Source organism: Giraffa tippelskirchi, chromosome 9 (genome assembly GCF_054371585.1).
Source record: "Giraffa tippelskirchi isolate mGirTip1 chromosome 9, T2T-mGirTip1v1.2.pri, whole genome shotgun sequence".
Lineage (NCBI taxonomy): Eukaryota > Metazoa > Chordata > Mammalia > Artiodactyla > Giraffidae > Giraffa > Giraffa tippelskirchi.
In genome coordinates, this window is record NC_137283.1 from 39,585,837 (window position 1) to 39,613,284 (window position 27,448).

Below are 27,448 nucleotides of genomic sequence, written 5' to 3' on the forward strand. Positions count from 1 at the left end.
GCCTTAAAACTGAAAGTTCAAAAGCCTAAAACCAGTTTGTTGTGGGTAGTAGAGGGTAGGTTTTTGTTTTTTATTTATCAGTCAGAACTAAGGCCGATGTAGAGAAATCTACAAAGGATTTACAGGTTTCCAGTAATACAAAGAAAAAAATTTTTTTTTTTTTTTTTTTTTATCAATTGGCCCTACCTGGCAATGGATTAAATAGCTTCAAAAGTACTAAGATCTCTTTCCCAGAAAATAATCAAAAGCTGGATTCTCTTGTCCAGCAATGGTATGTAGTAGTACTAAACATCAGTTATTAACGTGCAAGTTTCAAAATAAGTGTGATGTCTTTAGGCTAACTTACTATCATTTACCTCAGCTCAATTTCCTTTGTTCTAACTAAAGGACTACTTTGCCTTTGTTCTAAGTCAGTGCTATTTAATAAAAATACACTGCAAGGCACACATAAAATTTTCTAGTAGCCACATTAAGGAAGTGAAAAATAAGCAGATGAAATTAATTATAATGTCTTATATTTAACCCAATATATCCTATTATTCAACATGTAACGTTAAAATTTTTTAATGAAATCTTATTTTTTTATACTGAACTTTGAAACCCTGTGTGTATTTTATACATACAGCGCGTCTCTATATCACATTTTAGGTGCTTGAGAGCCACATGTGGTTAGTGCATACTGTATTGATCAGAGTATTGTTAAGCTATCATATTCATGATAACAGCACATGAACCATAAACACATTTTTTTCTTCTACTCATATACAAACATAACACAATTTAAGAGAAAGAGATCCATGTAATCCTGCTTCATGTATTTTTTACAAATAAAATGTTTACTCCATATAGTATCTGTATAACATACTAAAATATTAATGCTATATATGTGCATGCATGCTCACTCTTGTCCAACTCTTTGCGATCCCATGGACTGTAGCCCACCAGGCTCCTCTGTCCATGGGATTCTCCAGGCAAGAATACTGGAGGGGTTGCCATTTCCTCCTCCAGGGGATCTTCCTGACCCAGGAATCAGACCTGCATCTCTTGCGTCTCCTCCACTGGCAGGTGGGTTCTTTACCACTGAGCCACCTGGGAAGCGATACACACAGGTGCAGTTATTAATGGGATCAAATTCCTTACTATTTTCTGCATAACTGAAGCCAGTCCAGTTTTATCACCCACCTGACCTGAGGATTAAGACCTCCCCTGAAGACCAAATATTTCAGGCCATTGCCTCTTTTATTTCCATTTGGGACCAGTGTGGGATATCTAACCAATTGTGGTAGGCACAATAAGGCACCCCAAAGAGATGTACATTCTAATTCCCAGAACCTATGAATATTACCTTAAATGACAAAAAGGTGGGGGGGTGTGATTTAAATTAATATCTTGGTATGGGGATGCTATCCTGATTTATTTGGTCTGGCCCAGTGTAATCACTGGGTCGTTACAAATGATTGGGGGGAGGCGTGGGTGTCAGGGAGAGCCAAGAGGAGAAAACGTGGTGATGGAAGCAGAGGTCAGAGTGATGTGCCATGAGGAGGACTCGACATGCTGCTGCTGGCTTGGGGGGTAAAGGGTTGGATCCATAAGCCAAGGGCTGCTGGTGGCCTTTAGAAGCTGGACAGGTCAAGAAAATGGATTCTCTCCTCCAACCTTCAGTAGGAACACAGCCCTACTGACATCTTGATCTTAGTCCATTTCAGACTTCTGCCCTTCAGAACTGTGAGAGAACTTTGTGTTGTTTTAAGCTGTGAAGCTTGCGGTCATTTACTATAGCAGGAATAGGAAACTAATACTACACCCATCCTGAGCAATGGGATGGTTAAAAATGCATCACTTTTGACTTCTTTTGTTTGGAAAAGAAGACTTTTTGGCACCTAAGTCAAGCAGCTTTTACCTTGGGACACTTTCTTAACTATTGGCTTGGCCTGTCAGTTCCTTCAGGCTTTTCTGTAAGATGTAAGGCAAAAACCTGAGCAAACATTTTGGTCAACCGAATAGTTTGGTTGTGATGAGGGCTCCTCCTCTTTTAACCACCACCATTCTCGGTGCTGGCCTTGACACTGTGTGTATTTTCTCTGGTGCAGGAAGATGTAACAAAGCCTGTCTCCCCACTAGAGTGTTTGCAGGACCAGGGTACTACATAACCTCAGCCCCCAGAAGTTTTTGAATATGTTAACTAAGTGCCTGAAGACCTCCATCCTACATTGTAATGCATGGCCCGTGAAGCACACAGTCAAGGTGTGTGTGTTCCTTTGTTCCCATCTTCTCATAGTGGTGCAAAGATTGTCCATATCCTTTCTGAAATTGTCTGAAACCCTCTTGGCAACTGACATTTGAGTGCTCTCTAGCCAACTAAATAGTGTTGATGTTTTTCTTTCATTTGGTTTTATTTTAGAAAATTGTCATCACTTTACAGAGTTTTTGCTGGGGGTTGACGTGGAGTCTAATTATCTCCTCCTCTCCCAGCCTGGAAAAACATGTGTTTGAGTCACTGGATATAGCCTGGATATGGTCTTATCCACTGAGATCTTCTGGTACTGAGACTGTCTCTTTTCTGCCACGTGTGGCCTGAGGCAGGTCTATTTTCAGGAGCTGTATTCCTTCATCTAGCCGCTGATTCTACTCATCCCTGCATTAGGGTTTGGAGAGGATGATGGTTATTCTGATAAAGTGCCCACATGTATTCTAAGTGTTCTTACTTTTGAAATGTATCTTTTGTTAATTGTGCTCCACAAGGTGAGGGATTTTAAACTGAGAAATTTTCATTTTCCTATTGAGTTCAGTCTGGTATTTACTGTGCTACCTTTTAAGCAAAATGTCATTTGCTTAGTTTGTGGTCATCTTAACCCAGTGTCATTTAGAAATGAATGATTTAAAAAGGCACTAGAAGTATTCTTTCACTTGCACTGGAAGTGACGGGCCAATCACTCTGAGAGGAATTTGTGCCATTTAATAGTATAAGGTTCACACAAAATAGAAGCCATTATTTGAAAAAGCTTCTTGTTGCTTGTGATTAGGAGAAGTCAAAACATGATGTGAGCCATGCAGGTTTTATTTTCTACCAGTTCTACTTCCATCAGTGGTGGTGGAGTCATGCAAGAAGATAGAGAGTTAAGACTCAGAGGTAGGGTGTGGTGTCAAATAGAAATACACCCAAGTCGAGGTCCTGGGTAGGTAAGCCACATGTAGAATGAAGATGCAAATATGTAACCCAGGCCACGACTCCCCTGTGGCTGATTGAACTAGGAAATCTCATTCAGTTAGCTGATGTACATGGCCTTGGAATCCTCTCAACAGAGACATCTTCTACATTGATCAGAACTGGCCATTAAGTTGAAACCTGTCATTGTTGTTGGTTTTTGTTTGTTCATTTTTAAATAAAGAGTAAGAGGCAGTGGCAGAACCACTATAGAAGCAGGGTAATACCACTTAGGCAAGCAGAAAGCAAGCTGCTCTTAAATCTGAAAGGTTAAGAATTAGGAAGGAATGTGACAACTAGGAAGGCACGGATCTCAGAGGATAAAATCAACAATATCATCACAGGCCTGCTCAGTTTATTAGGAGAGGATGGACCCCAGACACTCAAGGACAAAGTCATCTTAAATTGATTGTGCATACAAATTACCTGGAGTCCAGGTAAGAATATGTAATCTGATCCACTTGTTCCCGGGGTAGGGCCCTTTCTGGCTAGTTCCCGGGTGATGCCAACACTGCAGGTCTGGGGACCATGTTTGCTTTTTTGTTTTTGTTTTTTTTTTTAATTTTTTTAATTGAAGGACAATTGCTTTACAGAATTTTGTGGTTTTCTGTCATACATCATTAAGAATCAGCCACAGGTACACCCATGTCCCCTCCCTCCCAGACCTTCCTGCCATCTCCCTCCCCACCCCACCCTTCAGCCTGTCACAGAGCCCCTGTTTGAGTTCTCAGAGTCATATAGCAAATTCCCATTGACTATCTGTTTTACATATGGTGTTGTAAATTTCTATGTCACTCTCTCCATACATCTCCCCTTCTCCCTCCCCCTCTCCCCCCACTGTGTCCATAGGTCTGCTCTCTATGTCTATTTCCCCATTGCTTCCCTGAAAATAAATTCATCAGTGCCATCGCTTCAGATTCCATATATATGTGTTAGTATACGATATTTATATTTCTCTTTCTGACTAACTTCATTCTGTATAATAGGCTCTAGTTTCATCCACCTCATTAAAACAGATTCAAATGCATTCCTTTTTATGGCTGAGTAGCATTCCGTTGTATATATGTACCACAGCTGCTTCATCCATTCATCTTCAGTGGACATCTAGGTTGCTTCCATGGTCTAGCTGTTGTAAATAGTGCTGCAGTGAACATTGGGGTACATGTGTCTTTTTCAGTTTTGATTTCCTCAGGGTATATGCCTAGGAATGGGATTGCTGGGCCATGCTGCTGCTGCTGCTAAGTCGCTTCAGTCGTGTCCGACTCTGTGCGACCCCATAGACGGCAGCCCACCAGGCTCCGCCATCCCTGGGATTCTCCAGGCAAGAATACTGGAGTGGGTTGCCATTTCCTTCTCCAGTGCATGAACAGGAAAAGTGAAAGTGAAGTCGCTCAGTATTTCTGACTGTTAGCGACCCCATGGACTACAGCCTACCAGGCTCCTCCATCCATGGGATTTTCCAGGCAAGAGTACTGGAGTGGGGTGCCATTGCCTTCTCCGTGCTGGGCCATATGGTGGTTTTATTCCTAGCTTTTTAAGGAGTCTCCATACCGTCTTCCATAGTGGCTGTATGTTTACATTCCCACCAGCAATGCAAGAGTGTTCAATTTTCTCCAAACCCTCTCCAGCATTTATTATTTGTAGACTTTTTGATGATGACCATTCTGACTGGTGTGAGGTGGTATCTCATTGTAGTTTTGATTTGCATTTCTCAAATAATGAGTGATGTTGAACATCTTTTCATGTGCTTATTAGCCATCTGTATGTCTTCTTTGGAGAAATGTCTCTTCAGGTCCCTTTCCCATTTTTTGATTGGGTTGTTTGCTTTTCTGGTATTGAGTTGTATGAGCTGCTTGTATATTTTGGAAATTAATTCTTTATTAGTTGTTTTCTTTGCTATTATTTTCTCCCATTCTGAGGGTTGTCTTTTCACCTTGTTTGTAGTTTCCTTTGCTGTGCAAAAGCTTTTAAGTTTAATTAGGTCCCACCATGTTTTGAGTAGGTAGGATGGAGAGTGTGGTCCAGGCTTCAAGGCCAGCCAGATCTCTTCTCAAGCTAGTCTTCTTTTCACCAGGTGTTTCCTGCTGGCACTGAGGCCACTCAGGGTTTAGATCTGCCAGAACCTGTAAGGAGATGCAGGGATCTTGCAGTTCAAAAATAAGGTAACCAAAACACCTCATCTTGTATATTTATTTTCAAACTGTTCAAAATTGTTCTGTGCTTTCTTTTTTCCCCAAAATGTTCTCCTTTTACCCCTAGTGTGTAAAGGTATATGCTGTTTTCTCTCCCATCCACTCCTCCTCTTCAATGCCTTCTTTATCCCCAAAGCATTCTTTATCATCTCTATAGTAGCTCTCCTGAGAGTTCTCAACCAGTTACCATTAATAGGAAGTCAACCAACCTAATTTAATCAGAAAAGATGAGTCCGTGTCAGCGGCAGGTCTAGGATTTTGATATCGAAAGGGCACCACTCTAAGAAGATTGCTATTCCTAATGCCCCACACCTCCACAGAATGTGTCAGGGTCCCTGGGCTACTCTGTACCCATTTGGTAGGCAGAGAGGCATGGTCTCTGCTGCCTTTTGTGAAAAGCATCTGTCACATCCCCAGGTCTCCATCGTGTCTGCAGAGCTCCACGCTTACATCCCCGTTTATCCCCTTGCTCTAGGGTTCTCCATGGGGCTTGGTTTACTGCACGTCTCCCCTTTAGGCTCACTCGGCTTTTGTCTGTTTGTCTTTTATATGTAGGCTGAGGAGGTTATCGGTTTGTTTATTGTCTGTTTATTTGCTTAAAATTGTACTGAGCTTTCGGTTTTTGTGTGATTAGGTTTTATTTTTACTCTTTTAAGAAACAGCAACACCACTGTAGGAATGTTTGATTTGTTTTCAAGTACTTGTAATGTTTTTATGTTGTAAATATAACATTTTTAATGTTTATATCTTTGATATGTCTTGAATGTATTTCAAATAAGATCTGATACACAGATCAAATTTATTCTTTTCAGTGGCCTCCTGGTCCCAAATGCCATTTGCTGATGATTTTCTTCCCACAGATTTGAAATGCCATCTTTACCATCTACTATTTTTCTCTGTGTTTGAGTCAATTTTCCTTTGGGTCATATACAAGTACAGTATTATTTTAATCTCTATGGCTTTATACGTTTGCATGTGAGCCATGAAAATTGCCTGTATGTTCCTATAGTACATTCACTTCAGGTCAGCAAACTTTCTAGTAGAAAGGCTTTGGGTGTTATAATAGGTGACAACCTATTAAAGGAACAGCTGCTGCTGCTGCTAAGTCACTTCAGTTGTGTCCGACTCTTCGCGACCCCATGGACTGCAGCCTACCAGGCTCCTCCGTCCATGGGATTTTCCAGGCAAGAGTACTGGAGTGGGGTGCCATTGCCTTCTCCACCAAAGGAACAGGCTAACCAACAAATGGTTACTAAGGTCCAGAAAACTTTTTTTTCTTTCTAGTTTAAAATGTATCCGTTTTCTCTGAAGCCTTGAACAAAATGGGTTATGTAAGCTTTACTTAAGCAGGCGTAAATTTTTGTGTTCCTTTGCTACTGTCCCTTTGACTTGCTCGTGTCGGTGCCAGCTCCACAGTGTATGTCAGTGTGCTGTTCTCTACTTCATCTCTGGCTGACTCTTCATAGGAAGTGCCCTTTTTTTTCCCTTGTGGGATTGCACCTCACTTAAACTAGGAAGGAGGGATCAGGAAGACCCTGCCTCCAGGAAACAGCAAATACTCAATGAGATTTGCTTAGCTTTTAGGAGAAAAAAACAGAAAACAAAACCACAAACTTTACAGTCTCGCTAAGTGTTTTTACTGTGACTATCTTTTCCTGCTTTTGGAGTGCTGTGCACATTATCTGTGACCCTTTCTCACCTATTTTCTTTCAGTTTTCTTTCGAGCTTCCCACTTTCTGGCCATCAGGCACTTCCATGTGTCGCTTCTGAGCACATTATCGCACCCTTCTCAGAAAAGCAGATCTGACTGTTCTAAAGGCAACAAAAATAGCAGAGTAAGAAGAGAATATGGGGCATTATTTTGGTTCTGTGATGTCATCAGTCAATCAGAATCTGAATTTCCAAGTGTTGTTTGCAGCCTTGTTTAGGATTGTGGTATTTTGACTGGTTGGCTTCTGCATGATGTTCTAGAATCATTCATTCTTCTCAAAATAGTTTTTCCCTACTGAAAAGCAGCTGACTTAATAGCAACATGTTTCAAATCTGAGTGGGAGCTGTTATTAACTGACCTCAGATGGATTCCGGAGCAAGAGTGGGCTCTTTGTGTTTGTTTTTTTTTTTTCTTCTCTTTGAATTTTGGAGAGGTGACTGCTCAGTGCAGACATGGCTTCCATCTCAGATTTTTAGTTTTGCTGCTTAAGTGCTAGATTATCAAGAACTTAACCAGCTCCCAAGAATACAAACTATTTCAGTTTAGCTTTCATCAGAACAACTTTTTCAGACCTCAGCAAAGTATTCTTCTAAAATGGAAAATCGTGGGTCAATGTCAGAGAGAATGGAAACCTATTCATGTCACTCCTAAAACCTTCCCATTCAGTTAAACCCAATCTCAACCAAAACCTAGTCAATTCAGTAATGACTACGGACATAGGTAAAATGTTGGCACTGGTGTTTATAAGCCACATCTTGCAATGATGCTGATGTGTTAGCAGGGATTCAGAAAAGTCATTTTTCTGGAGTCATTTATAACCTGCTGATAAGAAAGAAGATGGCTAGGGTAGGGGTAGGATTGGTGGGGTCGGTGCTGGGAAGGGAAGCATAGCTGTACTTCCCTGGTGGCTCTGACGGTAAAGAGCCTGGTTTTCCCTGGTTGGTCTGCCTGTAACACAGGAGACCCAGGTTAGATGCCTGGGTCAGGAAGATCCTCTGGAGAAAGGAATGGCTTCCCACTCCAGTATTCTTGCCTGAAGAATTCCATGGACAGAGGAGCCTGGTGCGCTACAGTCCATGGGGTGGCAAAGAATTGGACACACTGAGTGACTAACACTTTGACTTTGACCATGAAGCAAAAGTACCCCAGAGTGTGAAACTAAAAACTTGATTGATTGATTGTGGCAAGGTTTGGGTAAATGATATGCAAATTAAAACATTAAGAGAGGGACTTTCAGCAAAATGACATTACCACGTGTAGTTTACTTGCTTAAAAGGAATTTTTAAAATACAATGAATAATACAAAAAGAGATTCACAAAAAAACCTGAGATCTAGTTGTGTAATATAAGCTTTTCTTTCTTTTTCCCCCACCTTCTTTCTCCCATCCTCAGCCTCTAAATGGAACACCGGCCAGATTTTTTTCCCACCTTTCATTTCTTTGTCCTGTCAGAGGAAAAAGGTCAAAACTGATCACCAACTCCACTTTTTAACAGACAGAAGCCTATAATTGAGAGTAATTCCTCTGCAATTTTGTAGGCAAGGGCTGCTTCAGGCTGGCTTTAAAAAGCTAGGCTAGGAGAGAAACGCTGGTATTCTGTAAGCGAGTCAACTTTATACACAGGGCTGCAGATCATTTCTGATTTTTACTGAGACGCAGAAAGCTACAGCGCTCATATTACTGTCCTTCTTTTGGATGAATAGAAGTGTAATCTATTTTTAACATCTACTGGGGTACCCTGCAGACAAAAAGAAATTGCTGTGTGAGACATGGCCTGGTAATATCTCATTTTGAAATTCTGCATTCTTAAGAACACTAAGTGATTCATTATTACTTCTTTTCTTAAGAAATCTGCATCCCTGTTCAAGATTGAACTTGAGATGAAAACCTTGTGTTTGTCTTTAACAGAAATAGATGCAGTGTTTTTCATCAAATAGCATATATATTGTGATGCAATTTATAAATTTTCATCAAACAGAAAAATGTTTCTGTCAAAATATGAAAGATAATGAAGGCAATACTTACCTCACTATATGAAACTTTGTAAAATCTGTGTCTGGGTAAAACACTTTCTTTGCTCATTAAGGATTTTATGTTTGAAGGAAGGGGAATAATAAAGGGAATCCTTCAGAAGAAAACTTACGTATGTTGAATCCAGTTAAACTCCTCATCACATCTAATTTTACAGAACATAGTCAGTCTTTCAATTAAAAAATACCACCCCACCAGAAATGTAATATATGATAGAAGCCTGTCAGCATCTACAATATAACATATTCCTTTTTACCAAGAAGAAGAAAAGAAGCTATATACAGGTTGAAAATATCTTAATTTTTAGGAACTGGATCCTGTTTTCCTTTAAGGTCCTAATGATTAAAAAAATAAATGAAATTGTCAAGACTCCTTAGCTCCATTGCTGCCTGATACTATCTGATTCCAAGCAGATTTTGCTATGAAATCAGAAGATGGTGCTGAGAAAAGGTGAAAATGGATCAGTTACAGAAAATGTGCTTGGATTCCGCAAAGCTCCATGTAATACCTATACAATATTTGGAAAATACATAGGATCATTTCAGAGGTCACTTTGAATAACCTTTCTTTTCATTATCATCATCTAATAAGCGTTCATCCTGGAGTCATTAAATATAAAAATCTCTAAATAAATAAGTAGAGTTGTGATTTTTAAAGCTCAATTTGGACCACTAAAAGAAGGAGTGATTACCAGTGTTGATCAGTAAGCCTGAATTATAGCATACTTAGAGGAGAGACGTGCAAATGAATGAATTAAATTAGGAACACAAATCTCTTCTTAAATCAGCATTTTTGACTGTCAGAACCCGGTCTAGAGTGCATTATTCTTAACAGACAGTGATTTGTATTGAAATAGGACAATGAATCTGTTTATTGAAATTTACTTGCCGCTCGTTGTTGGGTTGTTCTGGCTCCCTGCAGGAACAGGGTGCGTGTAATAGGCAGGGCTGGGGGTTCAGCGGGATGCCTGCCATTTTTGTAAGTGATCACATACTCTGCAAACTGAAGACTGATTATGATTAGCATGGGGATGGGATCAGATTCTGCACTTGCTATTTTACTATGTAGTGATTTGTAGGGAAACCCAGCACCAGTAATTAAAGAATCTTAGGCTTCTCTTCGATGGCCCAATTAAGAAAAAAAACTTACCAACTTTAATCCTCATAGTAAAATCTCTCATCTAAACTTCAGCCTCATCCCCTTTAAATCTGTATTATCTATGGTTATTTCATCCATCTTTCTTTTCATTTTAACTTCATGAAAGCGTTTTAATGATAGGCTTATATTGTGTTGCTTCCAATTTGACATTAGAGGGTTTCACATTTTTCAGGCTGACTCCAGCCACCCTTTTTGTTTTGTGTTCTGTGGCTAACATGCAAAAAGAGGAATTGGAAAACGAATCATAATCTGCAGCCCTGGATCCCCCACAGGCCTCTCTGAAAGACAGAAAGGTTGCTTTGACCTTGTCTTGGTCTGCATGTTTTCAGCAGGCTCTAATCAGGAACTCTTTCATTTTTTATAAAATGAATTCTACATAGATGTACACTAGTGAAATACAAAACGATCACACAGCTTTAGTAAGAAAAAGTAGAAGGTGTTTAAAAAAAAAGACCCCATTGGAATTTCAATCTCTGGTGTCTCCTAATTTGAAAAAATGTGGGATGTAGGGAGAAAATGAAGAGATGATCATATTTGTTCAAATATAGTTAGATATCCCATTTATAACATTCAGGAGCAGGGCATTTTCCACCCTTTTTACAGCTTTTCTGCTCTAATTTTTCTTCCCCACCCTTAGCATTATCAATTTGACAGCTTTTCTCCTTGCTCTCAGAGGTAATGAGGCCCACCTATACTAGCAGAGCATTAATCAGCGATTACGAGTCATTGAGGAGATACAGAACATTCTCTCCATGGCCTAGTTCCATTCTGATTATCTTAACACACTCGGTCTGACCTGCATACACAGTGGTGATGACAGTGACCTGCCATTATCAAGTTGCTCTTGTCTTAAAGTTGAATCTTTGTTTTCTTTGATTTTTCACCAATGCTAAACTTTAAAAAAAGAAAGAAAGAAAAAAAAAAAGGTTGATTAACCCATGCAAATTTGATCTTGGACAAAGACATAAAGACAGTTCAAAACAGGAATAGCTAGGCATTTGTAAGCAAACCTATGAACCTAGACATGGACCTGAAAATGTCTCAAAAATCAATTCAAAGTGAATGAAAGAACTAAATACAAAATGTAAAACTACAAAATTTCTGGAAGAAAACATACAAGAAAAATCTGTGTGATCTTGGGTTTGGTGATGAGATTATAGATAGAGCACGCAAAGCAGTCTGTGGAGGAAACATTGGTAAGTTGGATTTTATTAAGTTTAAAAACTTCTTTTCAAAAAACACAAGTCAGGCATCAGATAAGGGACTTGTGTCCGCAATATAGAAAGAACTCTTACAATTCAACAACAACAAAAGAGGTTAACTTAAAAATGAGCAAAAGACCTGAATAGACACCTCATTAAAAATATACAGGTGGAAAAAATGCCCATATGAAAAGAGGCTCAACATCATATGTCGACAGAGAATTGCAAATTAAAACAGAGCCACCAACAAACAGCTATTAGACTGGTTAAATTAAAAAAGCTCATACTGCCCTTTCTAGAGCACATTCCAATAGCTGTGTGGTAGCATCGCATTGTTTTAATGAGATGTTGAATGTCTTTTCATATGCTGTGTTCCAATAAGAGAAACCAGAGTTCCTTGAAGAAATGACTGATTCTACTGGGGCGAGAAATGTACAAGATGATACTGGAGCATCTTATAGTGGCAATAAAGAGAAAATGCCCCTACCTAAATCCACAGTAATGGGGGTATGGCAAGAGGAAACAGGATCTGACTCAAAGAGCTCATGGTAACCAAAAATGGATCACTTAGAGCAATAAAGTAGCGTTGACTATAACCCAAAGAATGAAATAGTTATATGTGAGTAGATATAGATATAAATAAATGGAAGTGGACAAATCTATGCAGAAAAAGTCTAGATAATTTTTGTAGATATTGTGCCCTCAAGAAAGTGGAGCATAACTCTCAATTCCTTAAGTATGGAACATTCATAGCATGTTTGTCTGAAGAGAACAGTTTGAAAAGGGCAGAAAGTAGTAAAAACTTTAGTGAATAGAAACCTTAAAGATGCTACCTCAGCCAGATCACTCTAGTTAACATCAGTGGTGATAAGTCACGTTGATAGTATGTATCCTTGATGTGATGTGATGGCAGTAGAACTTTACCTTTGTGATGCTCTTCCCCCAAACCCATAGCCCCAATCTAATCATGAGAAACACATTAGACAACTCTCAATTGAGAGACACTGTACAAAATATCTGACCATTACTTCTCAAAACTATCAAGGTGCAGAAAAGGAATGTTGAATATACAATCTTAGCCAATAGGAGGCTAGGGAGATATAATGACCAAATTAAATGGGATATAATGAAGAAAAAGGGGGTGTATTAGGTTAAAAACTAACAAAAGGTGTATAAAGTATGAATAAAGTATTAGTGGTAGTTCAATAATTGTGACAATTCTATGTACAAAAGAAAGATGTCATTAACAGTAGAAACTGGATATAGGGTATATAGGAACTCTGTACTGCCTTCACTTTTTTTTTTTTTTTTGGTAGTTTTAAAACTACTCTAATATAAAAAGTGTATTAAAAAACAAAAAGAAAGCAAGCAAGCAGGTATCTAGGATCACAGTCGAGCCCAAAAGGAAAGTTTTTTTTTTTTTTTCTTGCCCATATAAAAGTGATTGGACAAAGCTGGGCTTCATTTGGAAACAGTGTTTGGGAGAGAAGTATTAACATCATTTAATCTCTGTTTTACAACTTAGACATTGTCAGTTTTTGAAAACAGTGAGTGGAACATGGGATGTTTGAGCCTTTGGAATGTTCACTGAAAAGTCCTCAGGGGGGTCTGTGGACCCTTTGTTCAAGTTTGTGGAGTATTTGGGTCTATCTGTTTTGATTGAGGACAATGTCAGTCAAACTTGTTGGTGATGGTGCAGACCCCAAACAAAACAAAACAACAATGCTTATCCCATTTGTCTAGATATTTTACTTTTCAATTGGTTGTGTTGATGCCTTCTATGAGAGACCATGAGAGAGAAAAGACTGTGTCTTTTTTTCCCTTAAATGCATCCAAAAGGTAGTTCTTACTAAGATCTCCTTGAGATGGGAGGAACTTCCTTCAGTATTTTCTTTGATTTTAATTTTCTGCTTTTTATGCACACCCCCTTCTCCTACAACATTCCTAGAGAATAACAAAATAACCTACTGACTCTTTTGAGCAAGTTTTATAAAAAGAGCTTTCCTGGTGGCCCAGATGATAAAGATAAAGAATCTACCTTCAATGCAGGAGACCTGGGTTCAATCCCTGGGTCAGGAAGATGCCCCTTGGAAAAGGGCATGGCAACCCGCTCCAGTATTCTTGCCTGGAGAATCCCATGGACAGAGGAGCCTGGTGGGCTACAGTCCATGGGGTTGCAAAGAGCTGGACACGACTGAGTGACTACCACTTTCACACTATGAAAGAAAGAACGCCAACCAAGATTTTGCCTACTGACTGGACTAAATATGAATGAGGATGGTCTTCTGGCCTGTCTCACACTGTCTGAAGTTGCAGATAGGTGCAGCTGTGACAGAACCCATCATTCATGGAGTTGTTGGCTTTAGGTATATTCTGAAAACAGTTGATGATTCCTTGGAAGCCTGGAGGAATACAATGCAACAGAATATTTCTCTTGCACTGAGGATTTTGGCTGCCATTTATCTATACCCTCACCTATTTCTGATTAATTTTATTGTTCTTATTTTAATTTCTTGGCTGTGCCACATAGTGTGTGGGATCTTAGGGCCTGACCAGAAATTGAACCCACATCCCTGGCATTGGAAGCACAGAGTCTTAACCACTGGACCACCAGGGATGTCTCTGATTATTATTTTTTTAATCATAGTGGTGGGTTGGGTTGCTGAGACCTATGCATATGAGAAAGTAAGAGAAACTAGGGTACAATGAAAGGTTGTGTATCAAGAATAGAATACATGTCGCGTTCCTTTTGGAGTGAGACACAGAATAAATTAATCAATACCAATTAAAATATGAAGGGTATAATAGTGTCAGAGTGAAATACTGTGGTAATTCTTTATAGGCTATAAAGAGCTATGGAAATAGAAACTAACATCAATAAATGCTGAAGGAATGCTTTGAAACATTTTAACTTGTCAATATGAGAGCAAGTCACGACTGTATTGACTTTTAATTTCCATTATTGCAAAGAGGCTTTGTACTTATTCATCTGTCTTTACTAACAACCTAGCCTCTGCTTCTCTGCTCTGAGGATGTCACTGGTAACAGGGATGGTTCAGCCTCTCAGCTATATGTCCCTTAGGAGCCCCTTTACCTAAACCTACGTTTTCCCATCTTTAAGATGAAGATGATAATCTGGAATCTGTAGAATCATTATGGAGATTAATCATTTTATTCATAAAGCTCTATTCTATGACTTCATGTAGTTGCTTTGTAAGCAGCTCTGTCACTGTGGCAGTTTAATTGACCATAGTTTAAAAAGATTGTGATATTTCTTCCTAAATCCTATTTTAAAATAGGAAATAGAAGAAATTTTAGGATCATGAAGTAGAAGCAGTTGCTTAGTTTGTTTAAAGTATATAGAGTATTTTAAATTTTGTAAATGCACTCTAAAGTAATACCGGAATGCTTGATGCTCTATATTTAATCCTGAAACCTAGTCATTTAAAGAGGAATGGTGAACATTATGCTGGGTCTGCCTGGATGCCGACTTGAATTCCAGATTTCACATTTGGTCTTTTATTTGGGTTCTGAAAAAGAAATGTTCATTATTTTTTTTTCTGAAAGAATATCAACACTGACTCAGACCTGAAACCTCTCTGCATTCTTACAACGTATTCCCTGCTTTTCTAACACAGAATTAAAAAAATAAAACAGATGTCCTTTTGAATGCCTCAAACAAAAAAAAAGAGTCAAAATCAAAATGAAACTGTTAGAAACAGTACTTCACAACATTTCTTCCAGAGTAGAAAAAATAGTGTTCGGCAGATCCATTTTCTGCTTGATATTGTCTCAGTGAACTTTCCTTCAGCTTGCTTTTCAAGGCTGGGACTAGGATGAGGCTGAAATGTGTAACAGCAGGTGGCCCTTAATTCTGACAAACCCCAACCATCCTGCATGTTTTAATGATTCTGTTGCAGGTGTGAAAAGTTTTTCCCTTCCTCCTTTTTATAACTTTAGCATACGTCGAGTTATTTTTGTTGCAACAGCATGATAAATTTCTCTACTTTTCATTTAAAACTAGACTCACTTCAACCCCTCCCCACTTCGATCTTCCTAGTTAAAAATTACTTGAATATTGCCATGTGCATTTTCTATTGAAGGGCTTATGGGCTTGGGGGCAAACCTCTATATATTACCTTGGTTGCCTTACAGACACTGCCCCAACCTATCTGGAGATTGCTTTTTCCCATTCCATTTCATGGATTTTCCACTGGCCATGTATAGAGTCCTTGTGGAAGATGGCATCAAAGTTCGGATCCTCCCTTAAAGAATTTAGAATTGTGGCTCAGATTCCATTTCGAATCAACTTGGTCTCACGTATGAGAAGGGAGATTTGCTGTAGAGTTACTGGTCAGTAGATGAAGGAAAGCGGTGTAGGGTGACTCAGATGTCAGAAGAAGATGAAAAATGGCTTGCGTTTTCTTTAGTGTTCTAATATCTTGTTGTACCTGTTGCCTTTTTTCCTGCTGTTGGGTTTCTTAAATCTAAAGTATCCTTTTGCCTATTTCTTGTAACCGAAGGAAACTTGTACTGCAAAATGATATCTGAGCTTCTGTAGCACTATATTTTAATTTCTACAGCTTTTTCTGTCTTGGCATGCCATTCTTTAATAAATGGCATGTCGTCCATAAACATCATGTTGATTTACTTTGGCATGTTCTAACAAGACAAGGTCACAGAACAAGTTGGATTTCCATTTAAATGGTTTTCTTCATTATACTAAAGGGGACAGTTGGGAACAGAGGGAAACCACTAACAATGACGTGATGTCACACAGGACAGCTCTTTCAAAATGTTTAGTTTTATAGAAATCTGTGTAATCCATGGAAAGATTATACCTGTGTGATACAGGAAATGGAATGTAAGGCTGTCAAATTCCTGCCTTGTCATCTCTTGGCCATATGACCTTGAGTGGGTTGTTTGGCATTCCTGAACTTTGGTTTCCTCTTCTGCAAGTAAGAGAATGTTGATGCAAACCATAGAATCATTGTGATGATTTACACCTTTGAGAATGGCAGTAAATGGAATTCCACTACACAGTAGATGGTGTGTAGATCATCTTTCTTGTTCCTGTTCTTGTTTTCAGTAGATCACTTTCTTGTTTGCCTATAAACAGCTAAGTCTGAGGAATATTTGGCCTCTTCTACTCTCTCTTTGCATACCTACTATGTCTTAAGAGTCTCACAGTGTAATCATCTTAGTGGTACTTCAGTATATCCTAAATCTCCCGTGGTGCTCTAGATACACAGTAATAATTGGACTTTTATAGAAGAACAAAGGAAAGGTGGCTTCAAGACCAAACACTTTGGGAGAATGTTGAAGCGAAATCTGATTTGTTTACTTTGGAACTTCTTGGAGTTTTTAATATGCTCCTTCCTTGGTAAATATCCTGAAAGAGAATTTAGTACCTGAAATTTCCTACCATATTTGATCTGCAAGAGCCTTTCTTCAAGATACATCTTGTGGGACAAGAATGCTGAAGAAGAATAGTTTTGGTTTTGTTTTTGTTTTTTTAGGGGACAAAAATCTTCGTGAATTAAGTGTATATAAAACTCAGAGTTGATGAGGTGTATTTGGCTCGACATATCTGTGCGTTTTAAACTAGTGACGGTTTTACCCTGGTAACCCTTTTGGGAAGTTTACAATTGTGAAGTGAAAAGATGGACTTCATCACAAGTGGTATACACTGAATGAGCAAATGGGAATCAGAAACTTCAGTTGCATCTTTGGCACTAATCAACCCTTTGTCCTTCCTCAGTTCTCTTAAATTTTTCCTTAGCAGACATTTTTCCTTTCAGTGTTCTGTAAAGTAGATCATCGGAGCACTTGTTAAATCTAAGTCTACAAGGCTACAACTTGGTGTGAAACCAAATCTAATCTCCATTCCCATAGCTCAGACTGTTTGTCTTGAATGGTACTGTTAACCCTGAGTAGTACATCAGTAACCATACATGCTTGGAGACTTTGATTATATGTCTTCTCTCAGATTCACTGCTCTGACCCAGTCCAACTTGTAGCAAAATGTGACTGGGATCCAGCAAAGGAAATAATGCTATTTTTGTTGGAATCCTTTCTACGGGAAAAAAAAAAAAAAAAAAAATCTTGGTAGAAAGAGAGCTCTTGATCTGAACCAGTGAAAGATGAGACTGTCACAGATTTGGCATAATTATGTCTCAGCTGACATTGTTGCATGCACAGTCATAGTATTACCTTAGGAAGTGATTCAAAAAGTACTCATCTCAAGGTGCAAAACATCAGTGCTAAAGTCTGTACTTTCAATAAACACCTTCCTCTGTGGTGTGTTATGAGGTGGAATTTGTCTGTTTCCCAGCCCTGATAAGCCTGTTCTGTTCTGACCTACTGCTGTGTGAAGAGACTGCATTTAGAAGCATAGCTTATCCTTCAGGTTTTGCTTTGTCATGTTTTTTAATTGGAAACTACAGTGTTAGGGAGAAATTGATTATAAGCGATTCCTCTGGGTTACCAATATCTCTGTTAATACATTCAGTTTTGTCTCAGTCCATTGTGCGAGTACATTTGTCAATCATTTTAATTTTTTCTGCATTAAGCAACTCACTGCTGTCAGATTCTAGGTCAAGTTTCCTAGCCTTTGTTTTGTTTTTATTTTGGTCTTGGCTTGTTGTATCATTCTCCCCTCCTTTTATTTAATAGCAAGTGTTTAGTTTTCTGTGTAGCATTTCCAGTTCCTGGGATGCGTGTAATTTGTGATTTTGTACATAAGTGCACAGAGGTCCTTGTGAGCTGCTTGGGCATACTTTCTCCCTTCTGATTTTTCATCATCTTCTCCCTGGGAGCATCCCATGTCCTTATGAACATTTCATTGCCTCTTGCTATCTTACTTTTTTATTCGTTTGCTGTTTCTGCTCTTCTCCTTTGGATTTCTTGCTCTTTCCTTGCTTTGCCGCATTTTCTTTCCATGACCTCTCTTCCCGCAGTTTGAAGACTCAGAGAAAGCAAGGGGGATTCTCATTTACAAGGAACCAATTTCATGACTTGACATAGAAGTCCACAGCTGGATGTCCCGTGACACAAGATCACTACAGCTCTTTACGTTAAACCAGCTTCCTGAATATGTGAAATGTCTTAACGTTCCTGTTGGCATCTACCCATACTCATCTCTATTAGGTGGCAGCCTCGTGGGGAAAGCTGACTCCTCAAGCCTTTTCAAACCCCTGGGACTCCAGCCACCAGCCTCACCATGAGCTCTCTGGTTTACTTGACTTGTATTTTCCTCACCTTGATTGCCTAGAGGATTGTCTCTTTCCCTGTGGCAGTTACCAGATGTTTGTTTATACATTAAAAGGCCTTACAATTTGTGGAATTATCATTTCAACACTTTCATAAGGCTATTTTGATTGTCTTTATGAAAAGCAGTGAAGTTTTGCTTGAGAGTATTTCCACCTTCTTTACTTGTTAATATCTGACTAGTCCACAGAGATTATCCCTTGGGCTTTGTCAAGGTCACTGTTTCTCTGTTTCTCTCAAGCTTCTCTGTCCAATATAGTAACTACTTGTCACATGGTACTATTTAAATTTAAACCTAAATAGGTAACTATTGAGTAAAATACATTTTTTGTTTAGTATCATTAGCCCTATTTCACACACTCAAGATATACATATGTCTAGTGGCTATCATTTTGGACAGGACAAATATAGAATGTTTCTGTTATCAAAGAAGGTTCTGTTGAAGTGCTCTGCTAAAGACTGAGGCGTGCTTTTCTGAGTTGAATCAAGTAATTAGCACTGATAAAGTCTACTGGCTTCTGCTAGCTTTAAGGTATGCCGTTGTTAGTTGCTTTGAGTCCTATTAATACTTTGACTTCTAAGTCCGTGACTGCTTTGTTGGTGATTCCCTGTTTTTTCCTAGCTTTATTGAGATATAATTGACGTGTAACATTGTTTAAATTCAAAGTGTACAGTGTGATGATTTCATATGCACACAGTTTGTGAAATAATTACAATAGAGTTAGTGAAAACCTCCATCACCTCATACAATAACTTTTTTTTTTTTTTTTTTGGTGTGATGAGAACATTGAAAGTTTACTCTTAGCAACGTCCATGGTATAGAATACAATATTGTCAACTATAATGGGAATTTGTTATCCTTTGTCCACCATCCCCTCATTTTCCCCACCCCTAGGCCCCTGGCAACCACCATTATTCACTCCTTCTGTGAGATCAGCTATTTTAGATTCCACATATAAGCGGTATCTTACTGGGTCTGACTTATTTCACTTACCATAATTTCCTCAGTGTTTTTCCATATTGTCATAAATGACAGGATTTCTTTCTTTCTTGTGGCTGAATAATATTTCAGTGCTTACACATACCAAATCTTCTTTATCCATTCATCCAAAGATAGACATTTAGGTTGTTACCTTATCTTGGCTATTATAAGTAATGCTGCATTTAATGTAGGGTCTCTCATGCCTCTTTGAGGTCAAGATTTTGTTTCTTTTGCTATATACCCAGAAGTGGGATTGCTGCATCATGTGGTAGTTATATTTTTAATTTTTTGAGAAACTTCCGCACTGTTTTCCACAGTGGTTACACCAATTTACATTCTCAACAGTAGTGCACAGGGCTCGCTTTTCTCTATATCCTTGCCAACACATAGTCTCTTGTCTTTTTTGTGATAGTCATTCTAACAGGTATGAGGTAACATCTCATTGTCTCCTGTTGCTTTTTCTTTTCTTAGTCTAAGCTTAAAGTTTGTGATTTTGTTTTATCTTTTTTGAAAAACAGCTTTAGATTTTGTGTTTGTTTTGTTTTTTCTCTTTTCCCCTATTGTTTTCCTGGCCTCAGTTTATTTCTGCTCTAATTTCTGTTATTTCCTTCCTTTTCCTAACTTCAGGCTCTGTTCCAGTTTTTTTTAGTTCTTGGGATGTAATGCTAGGTTATTTGAGATCTTTTTATTTTCTTATATTTATTTATTGCTATAAATTTCCCCCAAAGAACCGCTTTTGTAGCACCCTGTAGATTTTGATGTGTGCTGTGACTCTGTTTTCATTTGTTTTGAGACTTTTTTTTTAAATTTCCTTTTTGATTTTTCTCTTTGACTGGTTGGTTATTCAAAATGGTACTGGTTAGTTCCCACATGATTTTAGATTTCTCAGCTTTCCTCCTATTGGTTTGTAATGTCATACTATTTTAACATTCCTTGGTGTGATTTTCATCTCTTAAATTTGCTGACTAGTTTTGGACTAATGGCATCTTATTGTTTTCTAGCTCTTTTGTAATTGTCTTGTTGCTTTCTTCCTTACTTACTGTCCTTTTTTGTGAATTGATGACTTTCTGTAGCAGTAAGTTTTCATTCACTTCTCTTTATCCTTTGTGTATCTGCTACAGGTTTTTGCTTTGAGGTTATTATTAGGCTTACATAAAGCATCTTATAGATGTAACTGTAAGTTAGTTTATAGTCTATTTTATGCTGGTAAGACCTTGCTTTCGATCACAAACAAAACTTAACTCTTTTACTCTCTTTTATGTTATTGATGTCACCATTTACCTCTTTTTATATGGTGTATTCATTAACAAATTATTGTAGAAACAATTATTTTAATACTTTTCTTCATTAGTCTTTTTTACTAAAGTAGTTAACACACTACTGTATTGGAGTATTCTGAATTTTACTGTGTACATACTTTTTTCAGTGTATAATGTATTTTCATGTTATTAATTAATGTCCTTTTGTTCCATCTTGAAGAATTCCTTTTAGCATTTAGTGATACCCTAATTCTTAAAGGAGATGAGGGTTTTCACCCTGATGCACCTCTGAAAAGTTGTGCATTTCCTATCTTTATCATCATTGGTGGAATATATAATAAACTAAATTTTTGTTTGCTATCTGCTCTCTTTTTTTCCTGGGGTATACTTTGTAATTTTGCTAACATTGCTATTTAGACCTTCCAAGGAGCCATTATATTGTGTAAAACTAATTTAGTCTTTTTGTTTAGTTTTACCTTTTCCTAACTCCTTTCTACATCTTTCAGTTTCTAAGATACCAAACTAGGAAGAGTTAGTGTGTGGAACTATAGCATTATCTCAGGCCCTAAGATACCCCATAGCACAAGCTAAGTACCAGGCGATCATTTCCAGGCTGGTAACAGAAGGTTCACCCTACTCAAAATTTCATATTTTCCACTTTAGGTGCTCAGGTAACATTAGTTTTATATTTAATGTAGCAATATGTCTAGCTTAGCTTTGCACAGTTTTACTGTGAGGACATCCAGTGTAGTGTGCCCTGATTATCTAGGTTCTAAAACTTCATGTTAATAAATAGCTCTTTGGGGAAAGGCAGGGATTTTTATTAACATGCAGCATTACCATTATTGGGTTCCCTGGATAGGTTGACATAGTGTCATTGTTACAGAAGATAAACTTTGAAGGAACATTTGTGGAGCAGCTGACAATGGATGTTAGAACAATAGCTCAGGATTTCATGGTGGCTTACTCATTATCCACCCCCATCCGCTCATTCAGCCAGTCAAGGTTTATTTCTTAAACTTGACTACATGCCAGGCATTGTGTTTTCTACTGGGGTGATTCAAAGGCTAGAGGAAACAATGGCAGTGAAAAGAAGTGAGCACCATGATGAAGGGGAAAAGTTCAAGGTATATGCCCTAGACCTGTGACCTGTGTAGCTGTCCAGGGCCCCAGGTTTAGAAAAATCTCCCACTTGGCTCAATGCCCACTGTCACTGCCTTGATATTTTTAAGAATTTTGAATGAGGGGCCCCAGATTTTCATTTTGTACCGGGCTCTCCAAATTATGTTGCCCATTTTGGAACAGTGTTGTAGTGGGACATGAGAGGGTGCCTTAGTCCAGATGTGAAGGATTTGGGAAGGCATCTTGGAGGAAGTGACATCTGCATTGAGATGTGAAGGGGAAACAATTGGTCCAACAAAGAACAGTGACAGAGAGAATCTCATAACAAGCTGTAGGTGGACAGGGCAGAGCTGTACTATCACTAGTGAGTTTCACCAAACTATTATGCCTCCACCTTTTTAAAAAAAGGTATTGATTTTTATTTATTTATTTGGATGCACTGGGTCTTAGTTGTGGCATGTGGGATTTTTAGTTGCAGCATGTGAGATCTGGTTCCTTGACCAGGGATTGTACTTGGGTCCCCTGCATTGGGAGCATGGACTCTTAGCCACTGGACAACCAGGGAAGTCCCTTTGCCGCCATCTTCATCTTAGAAATGTACTTGTCTCATGGACCTACCCTTAGAGGCCAACAGTTTCTACCCTTTGATTTCTCTTTGCATGGCCTTCCCTGATAGCTCAGTTAGTAAAGAATCTGCCTGCAGCGCAGGCGACCCCAGTTTGATTCCTGGGTCGGGAAGAGCTGCTGGAGAAGGGATAGGCTACCTACTCCAATATTCTTGGGCTTCCCTTGTGGCTCAGCTGGTAAAGAATCCACCTGCAATGCAGGAGACCTGGGTTTGATTCCTGGGTTGGGAAGATCCCCTGGAGAATGGAAAGGCTACCCACTCCAGTATTCTGGCCTGGAGAATCCGATGGACTGCATAGACCTTGGGTCACAGAGTCAGACATGACTGAGTGACTTTCACTCATTCTTTGTATGGCTGTCTTTCTTCAGACATGATCTGTAAGACTGATCAGACTATAATATCTGACTTTTTTCTTAGGCAGAGTTTACAACCCATATGTTGACAAGGGCCTATTGAGTGTATGAACAATTAATTAAGTAGGCCTTCTGAGGTCTGTGATACACTGAAAAGACTTTCTTCCTTCAAGGGTTCAAAGCACACAGAAAACTAGGCCAGAACTTCCATTACTCCAAAGAGAGTAGGAAGCCTGAATTCTTACATAAAAATACTAACACATATATATGGTATTTAGTTAATCGGTAAAGATAACCCTGTATGCACACCAGGCTTCCCTGTCCATCACCAACTCCTGGAGCTTACTCAAACTCATGTCCATCGAGTCAGTGATGCAATCCAACCATCCCATCCTCTGTTGTCCCCTTCTCCTTCTGCCTTTAATCTTTTCCAGAATCAGGGTCTTTTCAAATAACTCAGTTCTTCTCATCAGGTGGCCAAAGTATTGGAGTTTCAGTTTCAGCATCAGTTCTTCCAATGAATATTCATGACTGATTTCCTTTAGGATGGACTGGTTGGATCTCCTTGCAGTCCAAGGGACTCTCAACAGTCTTCTCCAATACCACAGTTCAAAAACATCAATTCTTCAGCACTCAGCTTTCTTCACAGTCCAACTCTCACATCCATACATGACTACTGGAAAAACCATAGCTTTGACTAGACGCATATTTGTTGGCAAAGTAATGTCTTTGCTTTTTAGTGCACTGTCTAGGTTGGTCATAAGTTTTCTTTCAGGGAGCAAGCGTCTTTTAATTCATGGCTGCAGTCACCATCTGCAGTGATTCTGGAGCCCAAGAAAATAAAGTCTGTTACTGTTTCCATTCTTTCCCCATCTATTTGCCATGAAGTGATGGGACTGGATGCCATGATCCTTGTTTTCTGAATGCTGAGTTTTAAGCCAACTTTTTCACTCTCCTCTTTCACTTTCATCAAGAGGCTCTTTAATTCTTCTTCACTTTCTGCATAAGGGTGGTGTCATCTGCATATCTGAGGTTATTGTTATTTCTGCCTGCAATCTCGATTCCAGCTTGTGCTTCACCCAGTCCAGCGTTTCTCCTGATGTACTCTGCATATAAGTTAAATAAGCAGGGTGACAATATACAGCCTTGACGTACTGTTTTTCCTATTTGGAACGAGTCTGTTGTTCCATGTCCAGTTCTAACTCTTTTTTCCTGACCTGCATACAGATTTCTCAAGCGGCAGGTCAGGTGGTCTGGTGTTCCCATCTTTTTCAGACTTTTCCACAGTTTATTGTGATCCACACAGTCAAAGGCTTTGGTATAGTCAGTAAAGCAGAAGTAGATGTTTTTCTGGAACTCTCTTGCTTTTTCGATGATCCAGCAGATGTTGGCAATTTGATCTCTAGTTCCTCTGCCTTTTCTAAATCCAGCTTGAACATCTGGAAGTTCACAGTTCATGCGTTGTTGAAGCCTGGCTTGGAGAATTTTGAGCATACTTTGCTAGCATGTGAGATGAGTGCAATTGTGTGGTAGTTTGAGCATTCTTTGGCATTGCCTTTCTTTGGGATTGGAATGAAAACTGACCTTTTCCAGTCCTGTGGCCACTGCTGAGTTTTCCAGATTTGCTGGCAAATCGAGTGCAGCAGTTTCACAGCATCATCTTTCAGGATTTGAAAGAGCTCAACTGGAATTCCATCACTTCCACTAGCTTTGTTCGTAGTGACGCTTCCTAAGGCCCACTTGACTTCACATTCCAGAATGTCTGGCTCTAGGTGACTGATCACACACCATCATGATTATCTGGCTTATGAAGATCTTTTTTGTATAGTTATTCTGTGTATTCTTGCCACCTCTTCTTATTATCATCTGCTTCTGTTAGGTTCATACCTTTTCTGTCCTTTATTGAGTCCATCTTTGCATGAAATGTTCCCTTGGTATCTCTAATTTTCTTGAAGCAATCTCTATTCTTTCCCATTCTATTGTTTTCCTCTATTTCTTTGCACTGATGGCTGAGGAAGGCTTTCTTATCTCTCCTTGCTATTCTTTGGAACTCTGCATTCAAATGGGTATATCTTTCCTTTTCTCCTTTGCTTTTTCTCCTCTTCTTTTCACAGCTGTTTGTAAGGCCTCCTCAGACAGCCATTTTGCTTTTTTGCATTTCTTTTCCATGGGGGTGGTCTTGCTCCCCGTCTCCTGTACAATGTCACAAACCTCCGTCCATAGTTCATCAGGTACTCTGTCTATCAAATCTAGTCCCTTAAATCTAATCTCACTTCCACTGTATAATCGTAAGGGATTTGATTTAGGTCATACCTGAATGGTCTAGTGGTTTTCCCTACTTTCTTCAATTTAAGTCTGAATTTGGCAATAAGGAGTTCACGATCTGAGCCACAGTCAGCTCCTGGTCTTGTTTTTGCTGACTGTATAGAGCTTCTCCATCTTTGGCTGCAAAAAATATCATCAGTCTGATTTTGGTGTTGACCATCTGGTGATGTCCATGTATACAGTCTTCTCTTGTGTTGTTGGAAGAGGGTGTTTGCTATGACCAGTGCGTTCTCTTGGCAAAACTCTGTTAGCCTTTGCCCTGCTTCTTTCTGTACTCCAAGGCCAAATTTGCCTGTTACACCAGGTGTTTCTTGACTTCTTACTTTTGCATTCCAGTCCCCTATAATGAAAAAGACATCTTTTTTGGGTGGTTAGTTCTAGAAGGTCTTGTAGGTCTTCATAGAACCGTTCAACTTCAGCTTCTTCAGCATTACCGGTTGGGGCATAGACTTGGATTACCATGATATTGAGTGGTTTGCCTTGGAAATGAACAGAGATCATTCTGTCGTTTTTGAGATTGCATCCAAGTACTGCCTTTCAGACTCTTTTGTTGACTATGATGGTTACTCCATTCCTTCTAAGGGATTCTTGCCCACAGTAGTAGGTATAATGGTCATCAGAGTTAAATTCACCCTTTCCAATGCATTTTAGTTCGCTGATTCCTAAAATGTCGATGTTCACTCTTGCCATCTCCTGTTTGACCACTTCCAATTTGCCTTGATTCACGGACCTAACATTCCAGGTTCCTATGCAATATTGCTCTTTACAGCATCGAACCTTGCTTCTATCACCAGTCACATCCACAACTGGGTGTTGTTTTTGCTTTTGCTCTGTCTCTTCATTCTTTCTGGAGTTATTCTTCCACTGATCTCCAGTAGCATATTAGTCACCTACCAACCTGGGGAGTTCATCTTTCAGTGTCCTATCTTTTTGCCTTTTCACACTGTTCATGGAGTTCTCAAGGCAGGAATACTGAAGTGGTTTGCCTTTGCCTTCTCCAGTGGACCACATTTTGTCAGAACTCTCCACCATTACCTGTCCGTCTTGGGTGGCCCTACATGGCATGGCTGATAGTTTCATTGAGTTAGACAAGGCTTTGGTCCATGTGATTAGATTGGTTAGTTTTCTGTAATTGTGGTTTTCAGTCTGTCTACCCTCTGATGGAGAAGGATAAGAGGCTTATGAAAACTTCCTGATGGGATAGATTGAGGGGGAAACTGGGTCTTGTTCTGATGGGTGGGGCCATGCTCAGTAAATCTTTAATGCAATTTTCTGTTGATGAGTGGAGCTGTGTTCCCTCCCTGCTATTTACCTGGGGCCAAACTATGGTGGAGGTAATGAAGATAATGGTGACCTCCCTCAAAAGATCCCAGGCATGCTCTGCTACACTCAGTGCCCCCAACCCTGCAGCAGGCTACCACCATCCCACGTCTCTGCCGGAGGCTCCCAGACACCCACAGGCAAGTCCGGGACAGTCTCCTGTGGGATCACTGCTCCTTTCTCCTGGGTCCTGGTGCACAAGTTTCTGTTGTGCTCTCCAAGAGACTATTTCCCAGTCCTGTGTAAGTTCTGGCAGTGCTATGGTGGGGTTAATGGTGACCTCCTCCAAGAGGGCTTATGCCATACCCAAGACTGCTGCACCCAGAGCCCCTGTCCCTGTGGCAGACCACTTCTGACCTGTACCTCCACAGGAGATGCTCAAACACAGTTCTCTCTCAGTCTCTTGGGGTCCCTGGGTCCTGGGGTGCACAAGGTTTGTTTGAACCCTCTGAGCATCTCTGGCAGGAATGGGGTTTGATTCTAAACACGAATTCGTCCCTCCTATCATCTTGCTGGGGCTTCTCCTTTGCCCTTGGACGTGGGATATCTCCTTACAGCCGCTCCAGTGCCTACTGTCTTACTGGGTTTCTCTGGTATGTAGATTATCGATTCATTAATATCTGCCAAAAATTGGTACTGTGTGGAAGTAATAATTTGTTGTGAGCCATATATAGGAGAATGTGAGTTTTTGT

General features: G+C 39.4%; 1 protein-coding gene across 41 annotated transcripts in view; it reads left to right on the top strand.

Moving 5' to 3' along the window:
- FHIT (fragile histidine triad diadenosine triphosphatase) overlaps positions 1–27,448 on the top strand; it is a 1,651,033-nt gene that overhangs the window by 1,162,752 nt on the left and 460,833 nt on the right. Inside the window, exon 3 of one of the 41 annotated variants that reach the window (XM_081524701.1) lies at positions 5,280–5,367. The exons of the other annotated variants lie outside the window; for them this stretch is intronic. The gene's annotated coding sequence lies outside the window, so the exon portion shown is untranslated. The remainder of the gene's footprint in view (positions 1–5,279; positions 5,368–27,448) is intronic. 41 annotated transcript variants of the gene reach the window in all.